The following is a 21,020-nucleotide window of genomic DNA, read 5'->3' on the forward strand; positions in this document are numbered from 1 at the left end:
AGTACTGACAAAAATGTATTCTCATACTTTTTTGCATAAATGCTTAAAATCTGTACATTTATCTTTGTTTTTTAAAATAAAGTTGCAAAAATTATTTATTTCTTAATATCTAGTTTTGTTTCTTTAATATTATTGCTTTTATGTTTAATTTTGATATGTTTATGAAACTTGTAATTTTCACACTAATAAAATTTAACTTGGAATAATTTATATTTTTAAATAATGTTGTCATGATTTCTTGAATATAATCAATAGTCAGTGATCCAGGGTATCAAAAAAGAGAGAGATAAGCATTCCTTTTTCAATAATTACTGCAACATGGAACACTCAAGGTTCACCTCTTCTCAGCATCATGATTGGACATGAGTCTCTGTGTTAACCGCTGATGTTGCACACATAAGCTTCTTCGATCAAGGCTGAGGATGGCACTGGTCTTTGGATATAAACAGGACAGAACAATTGATACAATGAAGGGAGCTTACCATACTGTATCATTAGACCGTGCTTTTATTATATTCTTCTCTGCTGAGTCTCAGGACCAATTGGCACTTGATTGAAATGGGCTGCCGGAGAATCCTGCCTACCTTTTGTAAAATAGCTTTCTTTCTAGAATGCCAACCTCTGAGTATCTTACCAATTTAGAAAAGCATCTAAAACACAAGAAAACACAATTTAAATGAATGAAGATGGGAACTCAAACCTTTCAAGGTGCAAGAACCATACAGCTGTAAAAGTCTTGGGAGTTCTATAGTTGGGTAAGACAGATGATACCTGGAAAGGTATTCAGAAAATCCAATAACAGCTTGAGCCTGTAAATATAAAAACAGCCATTAAGCCAGTAAAGGGCAAAAGGCAACCAGTGTGGATGGGAAAGGCATGCCTATAAAACATAGGTTACTGAATGAAAATCCCAGTGCTGGGGCGGACTACTCATCTACTGACTTGTTTCTGAACACTGTACACACACTGTAGGTTACTGCTGCTGCTGTTGCTTGAGTGCCAAAATTTCATGGCATATCTCTGAGTCTGAAAACACTGTGTATTCTGATTGCAGGACATAAAGAAAGCAAGCTGTGACTAAATTGGACATTCCCTCTTTCTTGCATAGCATCTATAGTGCCAGAAGATGCTGAGGGGAAGATTTATAGTCCTGCTAAGCTATGCACTCTGTGTGTTAATACCATCTCTATGCCAAGCACTATGTGTCTGCTGGAGAAATTATGACAATACTGCTTCTAGGTACAATCAATGACTTTCTACTTGGACTTAAGACCTGCCTCACAGGCAAAAAGACACATTTGGTATTGTCAGCCCGGTGACAAGTTGTATCTGGAGAAGCCATGGGCCTTAATGGGTCAGCTCCTGCTATTATCATTTTAGGTGACTAAGAGCACTTATAAAATTGTCTTTTAAATATTTGTGCTTAGGTGTTGGAATTCTGATGGTGTTGTCCATAGTAAAAGGAAACGTATTGTATGGCAGGTGTAGTTCTTAGCAGAAATTCATAACTGGTCAAGCCCTTTGGAATAATTATCTGTTGTTGTACTCTATATTGTTTGTGGTGGTTTGAATGAGAATGGCTCCCATAGGCTTGTATATGTAAATGCTTGGTTCTCAGTTAATGGACTATTGGGAAGAATTAGGAGGTATGGCTTTACTGGAACTGGTGTGATCCTGTTTAAAGAGGTGTGCCACTAGGGATATAATTTGAAGTTTCAAAAGCCCATACTAGGTACAAAATCCCAACCCACTCTCTGCCTGCTACTTATGGATAAGGATGCAAAGCTCACAGTTACTGCTCTAGTGCCTGCCTGTCTGCTTTCTGCCATGATGATCATGATCTAACCCTCTAAAACTGTAAGCAAACCTCCAATTAAATACTTTTTTTATAAGTTGCCTTGGTTATGGTGTCTCTTCACATCAATAGACAACTAATATAATGTATATAAATACATACATACCTATATACATATATGTGCATGCATATATGTATACCCACACATATATTTTTTCCTTCCAAGTGTCAGCAAATATCACAGAAGAAGAGGAACTGAGAATGTAAGAGCCAGATTAAGGAGTAGGAAGGAGTATGACATCAGCAAACCATGATTGAATCCCCATGACTTGGGTCTATTATTATCCCTCATAGAAGCAGCAGAGAGTCTTCAGATGTTCACTGAAGGGTCTAATCATCACTCATTTCTACATGAGATGCCTATAATCCTAACCTAGCTGTGTGTGGTCTTGGGGAAGGGTATGGAAGGTAGAAGGTTTGCTGGAGTAGGGAGTCTAGTGGTGTAGTTTTCATGAGTTGCCACTTATATAGCAGTAGAGATGTTTCGTACTTAACGTTTCTTAAATGTCGCTAAGTTTCTTTAAGTAAAACCCCAAATCCATTAGTTTATCTGGCTGTATTTTGGGTCTGGATAGCATAATTTCTTTGGTCTGTAGAAATCCTATCATGGGTGAATAGGCATTTCTGTTTTTCCCTTTGAAAATGCAACTCAAACTCTAACATAGTTACAACTTTACTAGGCTGGGTGGGTAGAGATGCAGGTATGAGTCTGATGACTGAGTGTCACTGACTAACTTTGAGAAATTAGTCTGCTGATAATTTACAAGTATTTAATATTTGATATAAGTTCTTTCTGGCAACCAGAAATGGTTTAATCTATTCTAGTGAGTGTGTTTAGGCTGTTTGTGTGTGTGTGTGTGTGTGTGTATGTGTGTGTGTGTGTTTGTGTGTGCATGCACATGCACATTGGGAACTGTTTCTGAAGAGCCATCAACCTTAATTTTCAGACAGGGTCTCTCTCTTGGATCTGGGGCTTGCACATCGAACTGGACTAGCTAAAAGTGAGCTCCAGGCATCTTTGTTTCCCTAGCACTTAGATTGCAGGCACACATCACTGTCATGTAGCTGGTTTTACATGACTTCTGGGAATTAAGCTCAGGACCTCATGCTCGAGTAGCAAGCACTTTACTGCAGGAGCCATCTCTTTAGGTCTTGTTTAGCAACTTTTCATGCTTAATAAAACATTCATCGTGGTTATTAAATTTGTACTATTAAAAATGAAACTAAACCACGAACATATGGTCTAGTGAAGAAGAGAACTGAGATTTTTCTAAAGAAATTTTTAAAAGAAATTTGCCCCAAGAAAGTTTGCTAAAAGCCATATTTTTAGGTGTCTACAGTAAGCATTATTTTATCCATTAGCCTGGAGTCACAGAATGAGAAAAGGGTCCTTCTATTTTCATTATCACAGTGATGTGTTTCTGAGTTCTGTGTTACATTGATGTTATTCACATATGATCTTGTGAGTGCAAAATGGGCCTAAAATAGCTTAGTGGTGATTGGTAGTAAAAATATTAGAAAACCATAGGCATTTGATTGTTTCTGCATTGGCTGCTGAGAGCAAAGGAGAAAGGGACACTGTTGTTATTAACCTCATGTGACAATAATAAAATGCTGTGCACAGGCTGGGGCCAAAGGAAGCACATGAACAATGAACACAATAATGAAATGTTTAATTTATCCTGTTTCTTTCATCAAAAACACTGAGGTATTTATAAGTGGTTACTGACTAGGTCTCACAGCAGTATGTTAGGCAGCAAAGAGATCAACCATCACTATGTGCTTCACCAGTGGAGAAACTAAAGACTAGAATGTTTAATAAGGATGGGTATAAAGGATAGCATCAAAGAATAAAGATAAGGATAGTCCAGAGGTTCATAATTTACTCTTACATATTACACTTCCCAAACCCTACTTGGTAAATTTAGTCATTCTCAGAACACAAATCCACCTGAAGTTTGGTGTACGGATGGATTCGTAGATTCATCAAAACACACGTGAATGATAGCTCTGGTGTGCAGCTGGAAGACACTGAAAGAGAACACTTCTCCTGAATTATCTAGTTTATATTTTTTATATTATAAATAGACTGAGTGAAGAGAAAAAAAAACGGAGAGCAAAGTGAGAATCACTGCATTTCAGTTCTCAAGGTTTAACAGATGGGTATCTTAATTAAACAGCAAACATGTTCCGCATTTCTGCCTTGAGTGATTTCCTTCTCTTTCCATTTTAAACGTGTGTTAGTCCTACTTGCCTGGCATTCTCGACAAACTGTCCCACTGTGGGCTGACTGTCATCATGCTACCTTTATTGAATCCTCGATCTGGTTTCTGGAGCCTTGTCAGTTCTTGGACATTTATGAATGACTAGACCTACAAAAAACTATCTCTGGATCTCTGAGAAGAGAGGTCTCATTAGGTGTTTGGTTTAGACAGGAAGTCAGTCTTTGCCCTTGCTGTAGTTGCAGGTAACTAAGTAATCATTTACAATGAATCTGAAAATTCTGCTTGGGAGGTTGTGTAGAATGGACAGCTTAGAATGAATCCTACTTTGTGTCTTTGCAGTGAGTGTACCATGGGTATCCTGTACTTTATGGCTAATATATCCACTTATCACTGAGTATATACCATGCATGTCCTTTGAGGTCTGGGTTACCTCATTCAGGATGATGTTTCCAGTTCCATTTGCCTGAAAAATTCATGATGTCCTTATTTTTAGTAGCTGAATAGTATCCCATTGTATAAATGAACCAGATTTTCTGTATCTGTTCTTTGGTTGAGATACATTTAGGCTGTTTGTAGTTTCTGACTACTATGAATAAGGCTGCTATGAACACAGTGGAGCCTATGTCCTTGTGGTATGGTGGATCATCTTTGGGTATATGCCAAAGAGTGGTATAGCTGGGTCTTCAGGTAGTACTATGTCCAATTTTCTGAGAAAACACCAGATTGATTTCCAAAGTGGTTGAGTCAGTTGAACAAGCAATGCATGAGTGTTACTCTTCCTCCAAATTCTCACAAGCCTGTGCTGTCACTTGAGTGTTAAACAAGAAAGAAAGCTCAGGTGAGGCTGCTTGAATTTCACTGAAAACAAGGAACAAAATAGTTATGGGAAGCAGAGAGAAGGAGGGATCTGAGTGGGAGAGGAAAGGAGGAAAGGAAATGGAGCAGGATTTGGTGTGGGAAAACACAGGAAAGAGGCCCCGAGGACTCTGAGAATGAATGGAAATTTGCAGCTGTGTGTGTTGGGAAGCAGGGAGTAATTTCTAGGTCGCTGGCAGTCCCTGAGACCCCTGAAAGGAGACTCCCAAGAGTCAATTGGGTAACTTTAGCAGAGATACCCAACAGTGGGGACATGGAAACTGAACAGGCCACCTCCTGTAGCCAGGCAGGGCCCCCATTAGAGAGATAAGGGCACCAATCCACCCACAAAACTTTTGATCCAAAATTTGTTCTGTCTAAAGAAATGCAGGGACAAAGATGGATCAGAGACTGAAGGAATGGCCAAACAATAACCAGCCCAACTTGAGACACATCCCATGGGCAAGCACCAATCCCTGATACTATTAAAATACCCAGTATGCTTACAGGTAGGAGGAGCCTAGCATAACTGTCCTCTGAGAGGTTCTTCCCAGCAGCTGACTGAAGCAGATACAGATACCCACAGCCAAACTTTTGATGGAAGTCAGGGACCCTTATGGAAAAGTTGGGGGGTGGAATTGAAAGCCATGAAGGGGATGGGAACAGAAGGACCAACAGAGTCAACTAATTTGGACTCCTGGGAGATCTCAGAGACCAAGCTACCAACCAAAGAGCATACACAGGCTGATCTAAGGCCCCTGGCACATATTTAGCAGAGGGTTGCCTTGTCTTGTTTCAATAGGATGTGTCTAATCCTGCAGAAATTTGATTCACCAGGGTGGGGGATACCTAGCAGAACACCCACTCTCTCAGAGGAAGGAACTCTATGAAGAGGAGACTTGGAGGAGGGGTAGCATTTGGGATGTAAATAAATAATTTAAAAAAAAAAAAAAGAAGATGGATCTGACTCTCTCATTTGAAAACTTTAGCCATTCCTCTTGTTAGAAAACCCTTTAGCTCTTTCTTCTTACACCACCTCTATAATTGTGCTACCTTGGTCCTTCTTTCTTTTTCTTGTATCAAATAATATATTTTTTTTCTTTATTTAACCATGCTCTGCAACCAAAATAGACTCCATTAGATCTCTCCTCTACCAGGTGGTAACAGGACACTGGGTTTCCATCTTCACTGTAAAGCCTTCCAGGGTCTCCCTTTCTCCCCTGTTCTTCAGTCATCCTCTTGCTCAACACCAAATCTCTCCAGTTCACCTTGACCCCTTTAATATAAAAAGGTCAGAGAAATGGCTCCTCCCTTGTCAGAGCCTAGTTTTCAACACCACATATTAAGACTGACTTTAGTGTATAGGTCACTATATACATAATCAATTAATCTCAAAAGAAAAAAATTAAGGTACACCCAGCTCCCTTTTAATACCCTCTCACCCTAATTTCAATTCATTGACTATCAGCCATTAACCCGTCTAGAAAGGAACACCAACTCAGCACTCCCGTGCTCAATTATCTTTGACTTTCAATCCAAACTGAACCATTTACTGAGCAAGAGGGGAGGGAAACGTTAAAAGCAAAAGCTATTAAAGAATTATAGACTTAAGAAGCCACACAGTACCTGTGAATTTGCTCTGTAGTCGAAGAACTTATAAAATTGTAGACACATTAGGAGCAAAGTTCCCTCCCAGCATGCATTGATTTAATGGCCTAACACCCAGTAATGTAAAGTATGAACTCAGTTGTTAGGGCACATTTGGTTGTTATCCTCTCTTCCTTAATAGGACAGGGTTTAAAAATATGCTACTGTGCACACACAATAGCTGCTTTGCACGTACGCTTTTATCTGTGAAGAAATTATTCTCTTTGGCAAGAGATTAAAATAAATGCATAACAGCTTGTCAGAATCACTAATCCCAGTAAATTCTGAGAAAATCCAGCCTTTGAAAAAGTCTTCTCAAACTTTGACCCCAACTATAAACACTAATAAAATTTATTTCTTTTTGAAATGGACAATGAGAAAAATGTGGCAGATGTCTCCTGCCCCCATTCCTCATTCACACAGGGATGACAGGTTGGTGCTGGCAGAAGCCAGCATATACATTATTGCTCAATATGATTTCAGATAGGGATGAATTGGAAGGTGCTTAAAACCAAATTGCTAATTAAATCAGATTGATGTTTTGAATCAAGTGAGGAGTAGAGAAGACATAAATGGGTCTATTAGAAAGAATTTCCACAAATGTGAGGAGGACTGGTGCTGAGGCCTCCTTGGCCCTGAGGCTTTGGGTAAGGTTTGATGGAATTGAGAGGGAGGAAGAGGAAAGACATTCATTTTGTTATGCACTGTGCTACAAACACTTCCTGTAATGGCTTGACTACTGCTGTCTTCTCCTTCTCCTCTCCCCTCTGTCCCCACTGGCAGTCTCAGAGAACATATGAATTTGTTAGATGGTATTGGAAGTCTTCATGTTTTATTTTATTTTTCTCACTTAATTCCTTCTTTCTGTCTTGGTTGTTCTCCTTGCCTTTGGTTATTGACTTTGGACTTGGAAATCTCAGGGAATCTCCAGCCAGAATTTTTCACTGATGAACTGAAGTCCCAGCTATAAAGCATGAGTGGAAAATAATGAATTATGTCCTAAATGTATCTATCACACGTCCTTGACACATATTTCTCAAATAACTCAGATTATCCCCACAAATTTGTTCTAATAACATCTGGCCCTGGTTTCTTTTAGAATTCTTTCTAATAGCTGAATATGACCTCAGAGAAGCTGCTACTAATAACCACCCTGGAGAGGAAACCAAGGCCTCTGTTTGCTTATAAAGACCAGCAGCTACTCACTGTGACTTCAGCCTGAGCTTTTTCTACTGCCAAATTGTCAGACAATCAAGTGTCGATGGCAGCTACTTCCTTTCCCCACAAATCCCAGTACTATCTACTCTTCCAAAGTTCACATTACCATTTATCCTGAATACCATTCCTGTTTTCTTTTTTTGTTGTTGTTGTTTTTTGTTTCATTTGGGGTGTTTGTTGTTCTCTCTCTCTCTCTCTCTCTCTCTCTCTCTCTCTCTCTCTCTCTCTCTCTCTGTGTGTGTGTGTGTGTGTGTGTGTGTGTGTGTGTGTGTGTATGTCTGTCTGTCTATTTCAGAGATGGAGGGAGGGCAACAAGAAGAGTGTGCTGACGAGAAGTACATTTAGCCATGTAAATGTTGCATTAAATTCTTTTCTTTTTAAACAAAAATTTTGTTTTATTTTTATATGTGTGCTTGTGTTTGTGTGCAGACATGTGTGCCCAGGTATGTGAATGCAAGTGCAGGTGCCTGCCTAGGCCAGAAGTATTGGATTCTCTGGACTTGGAATTATAGATGATAATGAGCTGTCTAATATGGGTTCTGGGAACCAAACTCTGGTTCTTAGAAAAGCACCCAAGCTATCTCTCCAGCCCCCCCCCCATTCTCTTTTTTATAAAATTGTTTTCTTAGAGTCATTTCTCTGACTGTAGAATTTAAGTGGGTCCTTACCCCCAATACCATACCCTGTGTGACTCTTGTAGTAGCACTCCTCTACCCATCCTAGTCTAGTCAAACTGCTGAATCCTGCTTGTCCATGTGGAAGGGACAGTGTGACATGGTTTCCTGCCTCTGCAACAGAGCCAGCAGGGCATGGGCCTCCACCAGTGTTGACAGTTGCTAGGTATAAAGCTTATTTATATATTTTACTTTATGTTTCTCCTTCAGGGCAATGTCCTTTCTACCAATGTTAATCACTGTATGATAATCAGAGACAGCACAAGTCCAGGACGTGAGCGTGTGTCTAATATCTCAGCAAAATGGTAGAATGCTGTGACTTTCAGGATTTAGAACTGTGGGAAAAGAACTCTAAAAACGTGAGTTGAAAAATATAAATTCTCAACTATGTAAGATATGAAGATGCAATATAAATTATATGAGGGGCTTTATGAACCTAAAAGAACAAAGGCAGCTGCACTATGACCCAGTTTTTCAGAAAGATACAAAGGCAGGCAGATTCCTGAGTTCAGAGTCAGAGCTAATGATCCAGGCATGATCAGAACAGTAATCTCTGCATTGGATCTCATCCAGCTAAGTTGTTGTTTGTGCTTGAAGGGCCAGGAAGATCTCTTAATTTACTTGCCCTGTTTTGTTTTTGGTTTTGTTTTTAAAGTGTATTTGCTGTGTTCTAAGAATCAAAGGGCTAAGGGCATAGAATACAAATTCATAGGATAGTCAAGATGGAACTTGGAGTAAATGACTAAATGTATATGGAGATATAAATTTATTAAAGATTGGGCTTTTGGTCTGCATGAGATACACTAGCAGAAAGCAGTAGCGGTTCTTTTTTAGAATTTTTTTTCTAGCAAGAGCTAAGCTGCCTGGAGATCTCTGGAGAGGCAACAGAGCCCTTTTAGCATTTTTCCTAGAAAATCCAAGAATTTTTTTTTATTGGAACTTCTTACTCTGGTCAGAAAACCCATGAGATATCCAGAGTGTGTTTAGATTTTTTTTTTCTAGCAAAAGAGAGCTCTCTTAAGCATAGAGCTATCTAGAGCAGAAAGTTATCTTGAGCAGGCTACAGAACCAAGAGCCATCTACAGGAAGCTGCCTATGGAGCCATCTCAAGCAGCCTACAAGTCTGTTGGCTTGTATCCATGATTTGACCTCAAAAAGTGGTGTTTTATTTTTTGTTTATTATTTGCTCCCAAACACCCATAACTGCTCTCTAAAGTCTCAGCTCAGAAGCAATGCTAAAAACCCTTCCTTAGAAATGAGTGGTCACTGGTGATCCTGACATCTCATAGATTAGCCAGGAAGGAAGAGGATATAGAAGCTATGAGAAGTGCAAGAGAGAGGAAGAGAAGAAGATGAGAGAAGAACAGAGGACAGAGAAAAGAGGGGAGAGGAAGGAAGAAGAGAGGAGGAGAGGAGAAGAGAGGAGAAGAGAGGAGAGGAGAAAAGAGGAGAGGAGGGAAGGGTAGGGGGTGGGAGGGAAAGGGAGGGAAACGGAAGGGAAGAAATGAAAGAGGAGCAAAGGAAAAGACACAGGATAGACGGCACCAGTTGTTGGTAAAGAGCCTCAGTTCTCTCTTTTATTTTCAAATATTTTAACATATGTTTTATGTATATGTAAATTGTGTATGTGGTTTGTGTGTGTGTGTGTGTGTGTGTGAGTGTGTGCATGTGTATGTACTCATGTGCATATGTGGGTGCATGTGTACATGTGTGTACTTGCCTGTGAAGGCCAAAGGTTGATGTCCAGTGTCTCTCTACTGCTCTCCACCTTGTGTTTTTTTGTTTTGTTTTGTTTTGTTTTGTTTTGTTTTTAGATAGAATTGCTCACTAGGCTTCAAGCTCACCAATTGGCTGAGTAGCTACAGTGAGCTCCGGGCATCTACCTGTCTTGATTCTCCAGTGCTAGAGTTACAGATACAGACAAGCAATGCTAAGGATCCAAATGCAGATCCTCATGCTTGTGCTGTGGGTACCTTCCCCAGTGTTTCATCATATTTCCAATTAATCAGGCTATCAACTTCTGTTATATTTTTAGTGTAACTTTTAGGAAGTCTTGTTTTGTTTATATAAAGACAAAAGTGCAATTACAATCACATTTGCCTTCTTTTTTCTTCAGATGATGCTGTATACAAATGAAAATCCCATTAAATGCTTCAGCACCATTCCCGAAATGAGTGGACAGAGATATTGCGGAGGAGAAATCTATCCCCAGGAGGAACAGAATAAAAGAGGGGAAACAAACCCAGCTGAAGCTGCCATATGTCCAGAGAAGAGTCTGTCATACCATGTGGTGATGAGGATAAACCCTGGCTGCCAAATTTTGCACAGAAAAGCATGAAATTGATTTCAGATAAAGACTGATCTAGGAGTTTAGAAGGTAAGAAATGGTGGGCTTGATGCAGAATTCAAGGGTGGCGTGGACTACAGATGCTAGCTGACAGATTCGTTTGGCAACAAATTGCTGAGATTGGCTTCTCTTATTTCCAACAATTGTTATTGCTGCAAGCCCTTCTGTAATTTCATTATTATTTCCAGACCAAACTTATCAGAAGCATTTGTAAATTGAGGGGAGAGGTAAGTAAACCTCTCCAATTTGGTTTCTGAAAGCCACGGGACTCTAAGTTACCTTTTCTCTGGTCACTACTATTTATTGCAAGGAATCATCAGTCGTTGGGGCAACTGTGGTGATTTTCAATGACAGCTAAAAATACACACGAGGAAAAAAGTAAATAGGAAAAGTACTTAATGCTTGTGAGGAATCAATGAAACTTCCACAATTTCACAGTCTTGAGGGAACAGATGCAATTCACTCTAAACTCAGACAAATGAGTCTATCTAAGGAAAATTACAAGCAAACAGTGAGAGCCTGACCCTGTTTATTTCTTTTGGACAAACTATTCTCTACAAACAAGTGAAACCTGCCCAACAAGAAAGTTAATAAGAACAAAGGTCACATAGGGGCCGGTCCTTAGCTCGGAGGTCAACATCCAATGTCACACTCAACATGCTTTGTAGTTGCTTTGAGAGTCAGAATTTGGGACTAGACTGGCTTTTGTGATGAGTAACTTTTCAAAGGCCTCTTGGGTTCTTGGGAACCAGGAGGAGAATACCATCATATGTGGAGAAGACAGATACAATGGCATGTCCAACAGCATTCTCCCTTTTCCATCTCCACAGAGAGTCCTGTCAGCCGGATCCTGCCACAGTTTCTGACCATATAGGCACAACTGCCTGAGCTTTAATTCTCTTTCCTTTATGACTAGGGAGAAATATGTGGGCATGCATCATTTCAATTGGCTTTAAAATCTGGTTGGATCAAGTCTGCAAATTATTTCTTCTTAAAATTCTATTTTCTACCCCCTCAGCACAATACAAGCACAAAACTTTCACAAGCATCTTGCACAGAAGTGGCACTGGAGTCCCAAATGTGGTTGCAGACAAGCCTTGACAGACTCAGGCTAACTGCCAGCCTCAGGACAACCATCTAGCATATCAGAAATACCGGAATATTCATTACACAAAGGAAGCTCCTTTGTAAGGTCCATGCAAGATGTTCTGGAGGATCCAGGCATGAGTCCAGGATTCCCACTCCTTACATTAATATGAAATTGGTTTCTGGTGCTGATTTAAAAGTCTCTTAATGTTTAAACTAACCCTGTAGGCAGCACATAATTTATTAGAAGAAAAATGCTAATTCTTGTCAGTAGACATCCACTATTGATGCAGCTTCATAAACCTAGGAAATATCATTAACTGTTTTTCTTTTAATAAGTTTACCATCTAAATACTTGCCAGCCAGAATGTCATTGTTAGACCCGGGTATGTTAAACATATTCCTTGGCAAAGGCGGTTTGTGTTTATCTTTCTTATCATTGGGCACTGTGGTTTGTGAGACATTAAATTTAGGTTATAAATGAGGAAAATAGTGAGTACAAATTCAAAAGTTCTCAAGTCAAACACTGGAAAATAAAACTTACTGTAGATTGTCCTGAAGCTGTTTGTATTTTAATGTTAATTCCACTTCCCCAATAAGGGCTGCCTAGTCCTATACTCTTGAGGTGACTTCAACTGAACTTTTCCATTTTAATTAGTAAAATAAAGGAAAGCCAGTGACTAGGTGGGGCGAGAAAGGTGCAGAGGGTTGAGAGGTCTGAGGAGGTCAGAGGATGGAGGTTGGGGGTCTCGGCAAGATGGAGGTTCCCAAGGACCAGCTAGACCCAGGCTGATTGATAGGAGTTAAATAACTATGAACATTAAGGATTTTATAGGTCTAGTATCTCATATAGAAGGGCAGTTTGTGTCTTTGTCTATTTTATGTAAGCTTTTTGTGTTGAGGGTTTGTGGATTGAGAGTTGAATATATAAACCTGAATGAAAAGCAGTTGGGCTGTAGAGTTGTATTTATGTGGAATTTGGGGGTAGAGAAACACCCCAGGACAGAGGCGGAGAACAGGCAGTAGAAAACCACTAGGGAAGGGAGTTGCATGGTGAACAAGTTGGGCCATGGAGGTGGCTCAGAGCTCAGGAGTGAGACCTCAGGGGTGATAGAGAGATTAAACCCATTATCTTTTTAATATTTACTGCAACAACTCACCATCACACAAACTAAGTAAGTGGAGTCCATCCCTGAGATGAGAGATGTTTTGCCATATGACCTCATCAGTTGGGTGTGCCACATTAACATGATGAAGGTCAAAACTAAAGACACATAAGTCATTTGGTAAAGCTCTGTGCAAGTTCATATTTTAAATATGCAACAAATTAGCAAAGGAAATTTGCCCCCATGTAACAGAGAACATATGAAAATCTCAGAGTGAGCATTATTGATGATGGTGAGAAAGGACTGCCTTCTTGATAGATAAAAGGGGAGGGAAAGATGGCCACCACAGTCCTGGAAGTCCTGGCCAGAGTTACTAGGCAAGAAAATGAAATGGAAAATTTCCAGGGCAGAAGTAAAAATGTATTGGAATTAACACACGAATTCAATAAAGTAACCAGCCACATTTAAAATCACAATTTTTTTCTCTCTTACAACTTTATTTTTTTTTAAAAAAAGAGGGATACACATACAGATTTTTAAGGCATTTTGGCATAACACTATATGGATATTTTTGCCAGTACTTAATTCTTTTAGATGTTTGATAGCATGCATTGAAATACCACTAGTTACCATAAGTATAAAGTAGATGTAGGACAGAATGTAACATGGAAACATGTTTTTTGGTGAGTATAGATTAAGCATAATGGTTTTTGAATACCAAAAATTGCCACAAGGCTATATTCTTAGCTCTTGTGTTATTAATGGTTTAAGGTCCAGGTGTACCACATTCTGAGAGGGTGCTATACATTTATTTTTTTCCTAAGAAGTACTGAGGCTTTCATTTTTTGGCCTTTGTTTTTCTTGAGCTTCATATGGCTTGTTAGTTGTTTCTGGGGTGTTCAGAGCTTTCTGGGGTTAGTATCCAATTATCAGTGACTGCATATTATGTTTGTTCTTTTGTGACTGGGTTACTGTGTTTCTTTTCCCTTTTCTTTCAGTGCTTGGTATTTTTTTAAAGGTTTGATTGTGTGCATTAAGATCTTACTAGTTACAATGAGCATAAAGTACATGTAAACCAGAATGTAACCTGGAATTAGTCAAAGTTTTCTTAGTGTGTAAGGATTAAACATAATGGTTGTTTCTTTTCTTTTCTTTTTCTATTCTTGAATTTCATATAGTCTGTGAGTTGTTTCTGGTGTGTTTAGAGCTTTCTAGGGTTAGTATCCAATCATCAGTGACTGCATATTATCTCTGTTCTTTTGTGACTGGGTTATCTCACTCAGGATAATATTCTCTAGATGCATCCATTTTCTTAAGAATTTCATAAAGTCATTGTTTCTGATAGCTGAGTAGTACTCCATTGTATAAATATACCACAATTTTGTATCCATTCATCTACTGAAAGACATCTGGGTTCTTTCCAGCATCTGGCTATTATAAATAGGGCTACTATGAACATTGTGGTGCATGTGTCTTTGTTGTATGTTGGAGCTTCTCTTGGGTATATGCCCAGAAGTGGAATAACTGGGTCTTCAGGTAGTACTATGTCCAATTTTCTGAGGAACCGCCAGACTGATTTCCAGAGTGATTGTACCAGTTTACAACCCCACCAGCAGTGGAGAAGAGTTCCTCTTTCTCCACATCCTCGCCAGCATCTGAATTTTTGATCTTGGCCAATCTGACTGGTGTGAGGTAGAATCTCAGGGTTGTTTTGATTTGCATTTCCCTGATGACTAATGATGTCGATCACTTCCTTAGATGCTTCTCAGCCATTCAATATTCCTCAGTTGAAAACTTTTTGTTTAGCTCTGTACCCCATTTTTTAATAGGGTTGTTTGGTGTCTAGCTTCTTGAGTTCTTTGTATACCTTGGATATTAGGCCTCTATCTGATGTGGGATTGGTAAAGATCTTTTCCCACTCTGTTGGTTGCCATTTGTTTTCTTGACAGTGTCCTTAGCCTTATGGAAGCTTTGCAATCTCAGTAAGTCCCATTTGTCAATCTTTGACCATAGAGCACGAGCCATTGGTGTTCTGTTCAGGAAATTTTCTCCTGTGCCTATGAGTTCTAAGGTTTTTCCTACTTTCTCATCTAGTAGTTTCAGTGTGCCTGGTTACTGTGTTTCTAAACATTTGCAACAAAACATTTGAAAACAAAAGTGGCCCTTTTGGCTCTCCAATCACACCATAGCAGTCTGGAAGAACAAGTGCCTGACCAAAGGTTGGGAGAAGGGAGCTAAGAAGAAAGTGGTTGGTAATGATCTTTTCCCAATCTGTTGACTGTTTTCTTGACAGTGTCCTTAGCTTTACAGAAACCTTGCAATCCCATTAAGTCCCATTTCTCAATCCTTGATCTTAGAGCACAAGTCATTGGTGTTCTGTTCAGGAAAATTTCCCCTGTGCCTCTGTGTTCTAAGGTTTTACCCACTTTCTCTTCTAATAGTTTCAGTGTACTTGGTTTTATGTGGAGTTCTTTGATCGTGAAAGCTCTGAATACCCAAGAAACAACTCACAGATCATATGAAGCTCAAAAAAAGAAAGACGGAAAAGTGGAAGCCTCAGTCCTTCTTAGAAACAAAAACAAAACAAAACAAAACAACAACAACAAGTGTATAGCACCCTCTCAGAGTGGGTACACCTAGACCTTAAATCATTAATAACTCAAGCGCTAAGAAGATAGCCTTGTGGCAACTTTTGGTATTTAAAATTCATTATCTTTAATCTATACACATAAAGAAAACTTTGACTATTTCTATGTTACGTTTTGTTTTACATGTACTTTATGCTTATGGTAACTAGTAAGATTTCAATGGATACTATCAAACCTTTTTAAAAAATCAAGTAGTGACAAAAATATATTCATATAGTTTCATGCCAAAATGCTTTTAAAAATCTGTCCATGTATGTCTCTTTTATTAAAAAAAAAAGTTGTAAGAAAAACAGAAAGTGGTTGATCCGTTTTCTAAGAAAGACTGGTATGATATGAAAACTCCAGCAATGTTTAATATTAGGAACATCAGAAAAACACTAGTCACAAGGACTCAAGGAACCAAAATTGTATCTGATATAATCAAGGGTCGTGTGTTTGAAGTGTGCCTTGCTAATCTACAGAATGACAAAGTTGCATTTAGAAAATTCAAGCTAATTACTGAGGATGTTCAGGGCAAAAACTGTCTGACTAACTTCCATAGCATGGATCTTACCCGGGACAAAATGTGTGCCATGGTCAAAAAGTGGCAAACCATGAGTGAAACTCATGTTGATGTCAAGACAACTGGTGAGTATTTGCTCCGACTTCTCTGTGTTAGTTTCACTAAAAAATGCAACAACCAGATAAGAAAGATGTCCTATGCACAGCACCATCAGGTCCGCCAGATCCGGAAGAAGATGATGGAGATCATGGCCCGAGAGGTGCGGAGAAATGGCTTGAAGGAAGTGGTCAATAAACTGATCCCAGACAGTGCTGAGAAAGACATACAAAGAAAGGGCTTTCCAGTCCATTTATCTTCTTCATGATGTCTTTGTTAGAAAACTGAAAAGGTTGAAGAAACCCAAGTTTGAATTGGGAAAACTCTTGTAGCTCCATGGCGAAGGTGATAGTTCTGGAAAAACAGCTGGTGATGAGACAGGTGCTAAAGCTGAAGAAGCTGATGGATACTAACCACCGGTCCAAAAATCGGTCTAGAACCCAGGTTTTTAGTAGTGACAAATAAAAAGTCCTGTTTGTGGAAAAAATAGAATAAATGTGGGAATGAAATATTAGAAATAAACTTAATGTCAAAGACTTATTCACAAGAAATGGAAAACGACCAATGAGAGAAAATATAAATGGAAAGCTATTTTATGTTCATGGATTTTAAAACAATGGGTTTTTTTTTTTTTTTATTTGTTTTTTTGGTTTTTTTTTTGTTTTGTTTTGTTTTTTTTTTGTTTTTTTTGTTTTTTTTGTCTATGCTTCCCAAAGAGTGATCTACAGACTGAATCTGTCAATTTTCCAGTGACATTTTTCCGATATAAAAAAATGAGTTCAAAATGTTTAAAATGTCACAAGTCAAATATCAATACCACCTACTAGGATGACTGCTACCAAAACCCTAGAAGACTTAAGTTTTAGTGATAGGAACCAGTAAGCACTGACATTATTTTACAACGTGAAAATGTAGCAGCTATAGAGAATGGTCTGAGGGGCATCAGAAAACCAAGAGACCAGGGCTACTCTAGGATGTTTCAGATTCATTTTTAATTATGTACCCTCCAATTTGAATCAGCTCTTAAAGAAGTATTAATACTACCATGTTCACTGCAGCATGATGTAGCGAAGCTGTAGACACAGGCTAATTTCCTTATTGGCAGATGGATGGATATTCACCATTTAAGAAAAGCACTTTTGGGCTGGAGAAATGACTCAACGGTTAAGAGCACTGACTGCTCTTTCAGAGGTCCTAAGTTCAATTCCCAGCAACCACATGGTGGCTCACAACCATCTGTAATGTGATCTGATGCCCTCTTCTGGTGTGTCTGAAGACAGCTACAGTGTATTCATATACATAAAATAAATCAATAATCTTTATGTAATTTTAATCTGATAAAGATGTTTAATCTTTAAAAAAGAAAAGCAATTTCTATAATAAATGGTAATATGAATGAATCTGATGGACAAAACACTGAGTAAGATAAGCCAGTCACAAAAAGGTTAATATGAGTTATCGGCAATCTCCCAGGAACAGTGCAAATGGTAGCTGCCAGGAACTAGAAATGGGTAGGCGGAGCTGCTGATCAATAGATATAAATTTTCAGTCTTGCAGCATAACTAAGCTCTATAGGTTCACTAGCCAACACTGTGAATGGTCAGCAGTATTGTACTGCACATGAATATGTTAAGGGTGGAAATCTCGTGTGAAACAACGGCAAAATAAGTAGCAGGTATAAGAGAACAACATGTTCTCAGGTCTCAAAATCCTGAGTAAAATTGACACAAAGCTCAGAATCCTAGTTCTTAAAATTTTAATAGTTTAACCTAGATTGGGGCCCTAGAGTATTAACAAATCCATGAGCTTGACACAGAAGACCTACAGACTTCTGTGCATGAAGTAAGTCCTACAAGAGATCTGATGAAATTTCAATTGTTAGTGCTTTTTATAGTACTAGCTGACACTCACCTGCCATGTCCCCCAGACTCAGGTTCTGGATGATGAATTACCTCATTTTCCAGATGAGGAAACCAAGATACTGAGAAAATAGTAAAGGGTAAAGCTACAGCTCATCACAAGGTCATCTTGCATAACTCAAAGGTATCTTGCCTGTCTACTGTGAGCTGGCTTCCAGTAGGTACACCCAAAGTTGTACCTTGATGCTTCTGCAACTACAATTAGTTCAGTCATATCTGGGATTGCTGGTTCGTGGGTGAAGGTGTTAAGGATTGGGAGCACACCTAGCATGAGAAGTCCAGGGGGGTACAAACACCATGTCTGCAACATTGCACAGAGTCCTGGCCCTGACCTGCTTTAGTGCTTTTACAGTCTTTGATTCATGTGCTGATTAAACTACCAAGGAAAACACATGGAGAAGAAAGATTCTCATTCTGAGTTTTGGTACTAGGGAAATGTGGAGTGTGAGTCCTGTTGAAGCAATTACAGGTGAGTCACTAGTTAACTGACAAACCTTTCATGTGATTAATAAATCATGTAAGCATTAGGAAAAACAATCATTTTCCTTTAATGGTTAATTGTTACTTTCGTATGTGTGGGTTAATGTGCACATACTGAATGAACCCTTTTCTAGAATCTGTGGTTAGTAACTGGAACACATATGTCATGGCACCAACGAGAGCAATGCATGCTTAGCTTAGACACGAACAAAAGCATTTTATTACTTTACTTAGAATTTTCTTTTTAATTAGTATGTTTAAAGAAATAAAAATAAAGTCACACGGGCCACCGAAGAGAATCCTTCTTTTGACATTTTTTTAATCTATTTTTTCCTCCTCTTTCTCTGTGGCTCCTGGCACTTTAACAGAGGGAACGGGTTCATTCATCTTTCTTCTAATAACTTTGATTGTACAGTGTAAGGAAACCTGGAGTCTGGAGAGGGCATTAGTGCTGGATTCTAAGAACACAACAAAAGACACAAATGAACAAAATGTACTACCTATACAAAACACCTGTAACTGTTTTGTTAACCCAAGAGCTGACCTCTTTACATGTAGTTTCAGGCTTAAAATCAGATCAAAGGCTGCAGTTGTGGCTGTGTATACAAGATGACCTCCTAGCAACCTCTGAGTCCCCAAGGGAGATGAATGGGTGTTTTGTCATTGTCATCTCATCCCCAGAAAGCTTCTGACACTGTTTGAGTATGAATTGCCTGACCACGTGGCCTTGGGAGATGGTGTGGGACAACCACACCTGAGCTATTGAATTGGCTCTTGGCATCCTAGATGTGAGTCTGGGTGGGTGGGTAGCTGGCTGGAAAGGATGCGGCACATGGCGCCAGGACAAGTTCTTTTGATGATGCTGCAACCTCTGGCTGCACTCCTGAGGCCTTAAAGGTGAAAGATTCTCTGTAGAGAAAAACATGCAAGCTAGTGTCCTTAAATATCTTTTTTAAAAATGTCTTAATGGTGAGGAAAGAGTACCTAACATATTTTTAGAATAATTTCAAATTTAAAACAAGTGACAAGAATAATACAAATGACTCCTGCTTAGCTTTGACTAGGGCTCACCAGTTATTAATCTCTTGTCTGTATGTCTTACCACCCTCTTCTTTCTGAAGCACACTTTCCCTGTAATACCTGAGATTAGCTTTAGTCTTGGTCTGCGTGCCTCCCTGTTGCTATATTCTGCAGAACATATTTACCAATTGCAGTGACGTTCTCTCACATAGAGGATCAAATTCAAGAGAGTCAACACTGAGTTGGTAGTCTACTTTAAAAATCATCTACTTCTTCTCATGTGTCCCAGCTGAGCATCTCTCTTCTTCCAAACACCTGACCCATGGCCTCACACTGCCTTTACTTATCTTTCCTCTTTTTTAGGCTCCTAACAAGCCCTTAGTCTTCCTTCGTCTTACACAGTGTTGACACTTTTGAGAGCTGCAATCTCTTGTGGCTTGCTATTTCCCCGTTGTGTTGAGGTTCTAATTACATGATAGGAATACTGCATTAGATGATGTTGGGTTTTCCTCAGTGCCTGTACTGTGGGGCATACTTTTTAAAAAAAACAAAAAACAAAAAAACAAAACAAAACAAAAAAAAAAAACACACGATCAATTCATAAGTAGACTTTCCATTCTCATCAGATACAGGCTTTAGCACCCAGACTGTAAGTAAGTATAAATTAAACAGATAGCTTATACATTTTAGTTACTACATAGGCAGTTTTATTTGTACGAGATAATATCAGCCTAAAAAATAAATTACTCCTGCTGTCAACTGAAGAAATCTCAGCAACTTTAAAAGGTGTGCATCTTCATTTGGGAGCTCCTGTGATAACGTGAAAGGACATCCTAAGGATCATTTCTGGCAGGATGGTGCAGCCTAAGCAGAAAAGCGAGGTCAAACAATGCTAGCTAAACAGCACAACCCTCATCTTCCACTCCATCGCAGCTCACTGCAAACAAATATGGGGTTTTAAATGAAGAAGGAGTTGGTCCATGGTCACATGTGCCACATCCCAGTGCCTTCAGAACAGCGCTGCAGACCAATGGCCCCTACTGAAAACAGTCACTTTTGAGTCACTGAGCACTGTAGTGCTAGCACTAAGCAGTAGGTGGCGCTGTGCATGTACATTGATTTAGTTATAAAATCTGGACAATGGAAGTGGGATTCCTGAGATTTACCTTGTGGTTGCTCTAAAGTAAGGCAGATATCTGCTTGCTGAAGGCCTACTGACAAGAGTATTTGTTTCCAAGTTCTTAACAGCATTGCCTGTAGAGTTGGGTTTTTTTTGGGGGGGTGAGTATAGGGGGAGGAGCTTTTCTCCCTCCTGTGTTGTCTGTTCAAGGTGGCAAACTTG

The 21,020-nt window shown here is 39.2% G+C and overlaps 1 pseudogene across 1 annotated transcript; it reads left to right on the forward strand.

The window, feature by feature from the left end:
• The first annotated feature begins 15,207 nt into the window (after positions 1-15,207).
• On the forward strand, positions 15,208-16,696 carry LOC308424492 (small ribosomal subunit protein eS1-like; annotated as a pseudogene). Its single transcript has 2 exons — positions 15,208-15,258; positions 15,955-16,696. The product of its transcript is annotated as a small ribosomal subunit protein eS1-like (transcript).
• Positions 16,697-21,020: the final 4,324 nt, after the last annotated feature.

Source organism: Micromys minutus (genome assembly GCF_963924665.1).
Source record: "Micromys minutus genome assembly, chromosome: 1".
Lineage (NCBI taxonomy): Eukaryota > Metazoa > Chordata > Mammalia > Rodentia > Muridae > Micromys > Micromys minutus.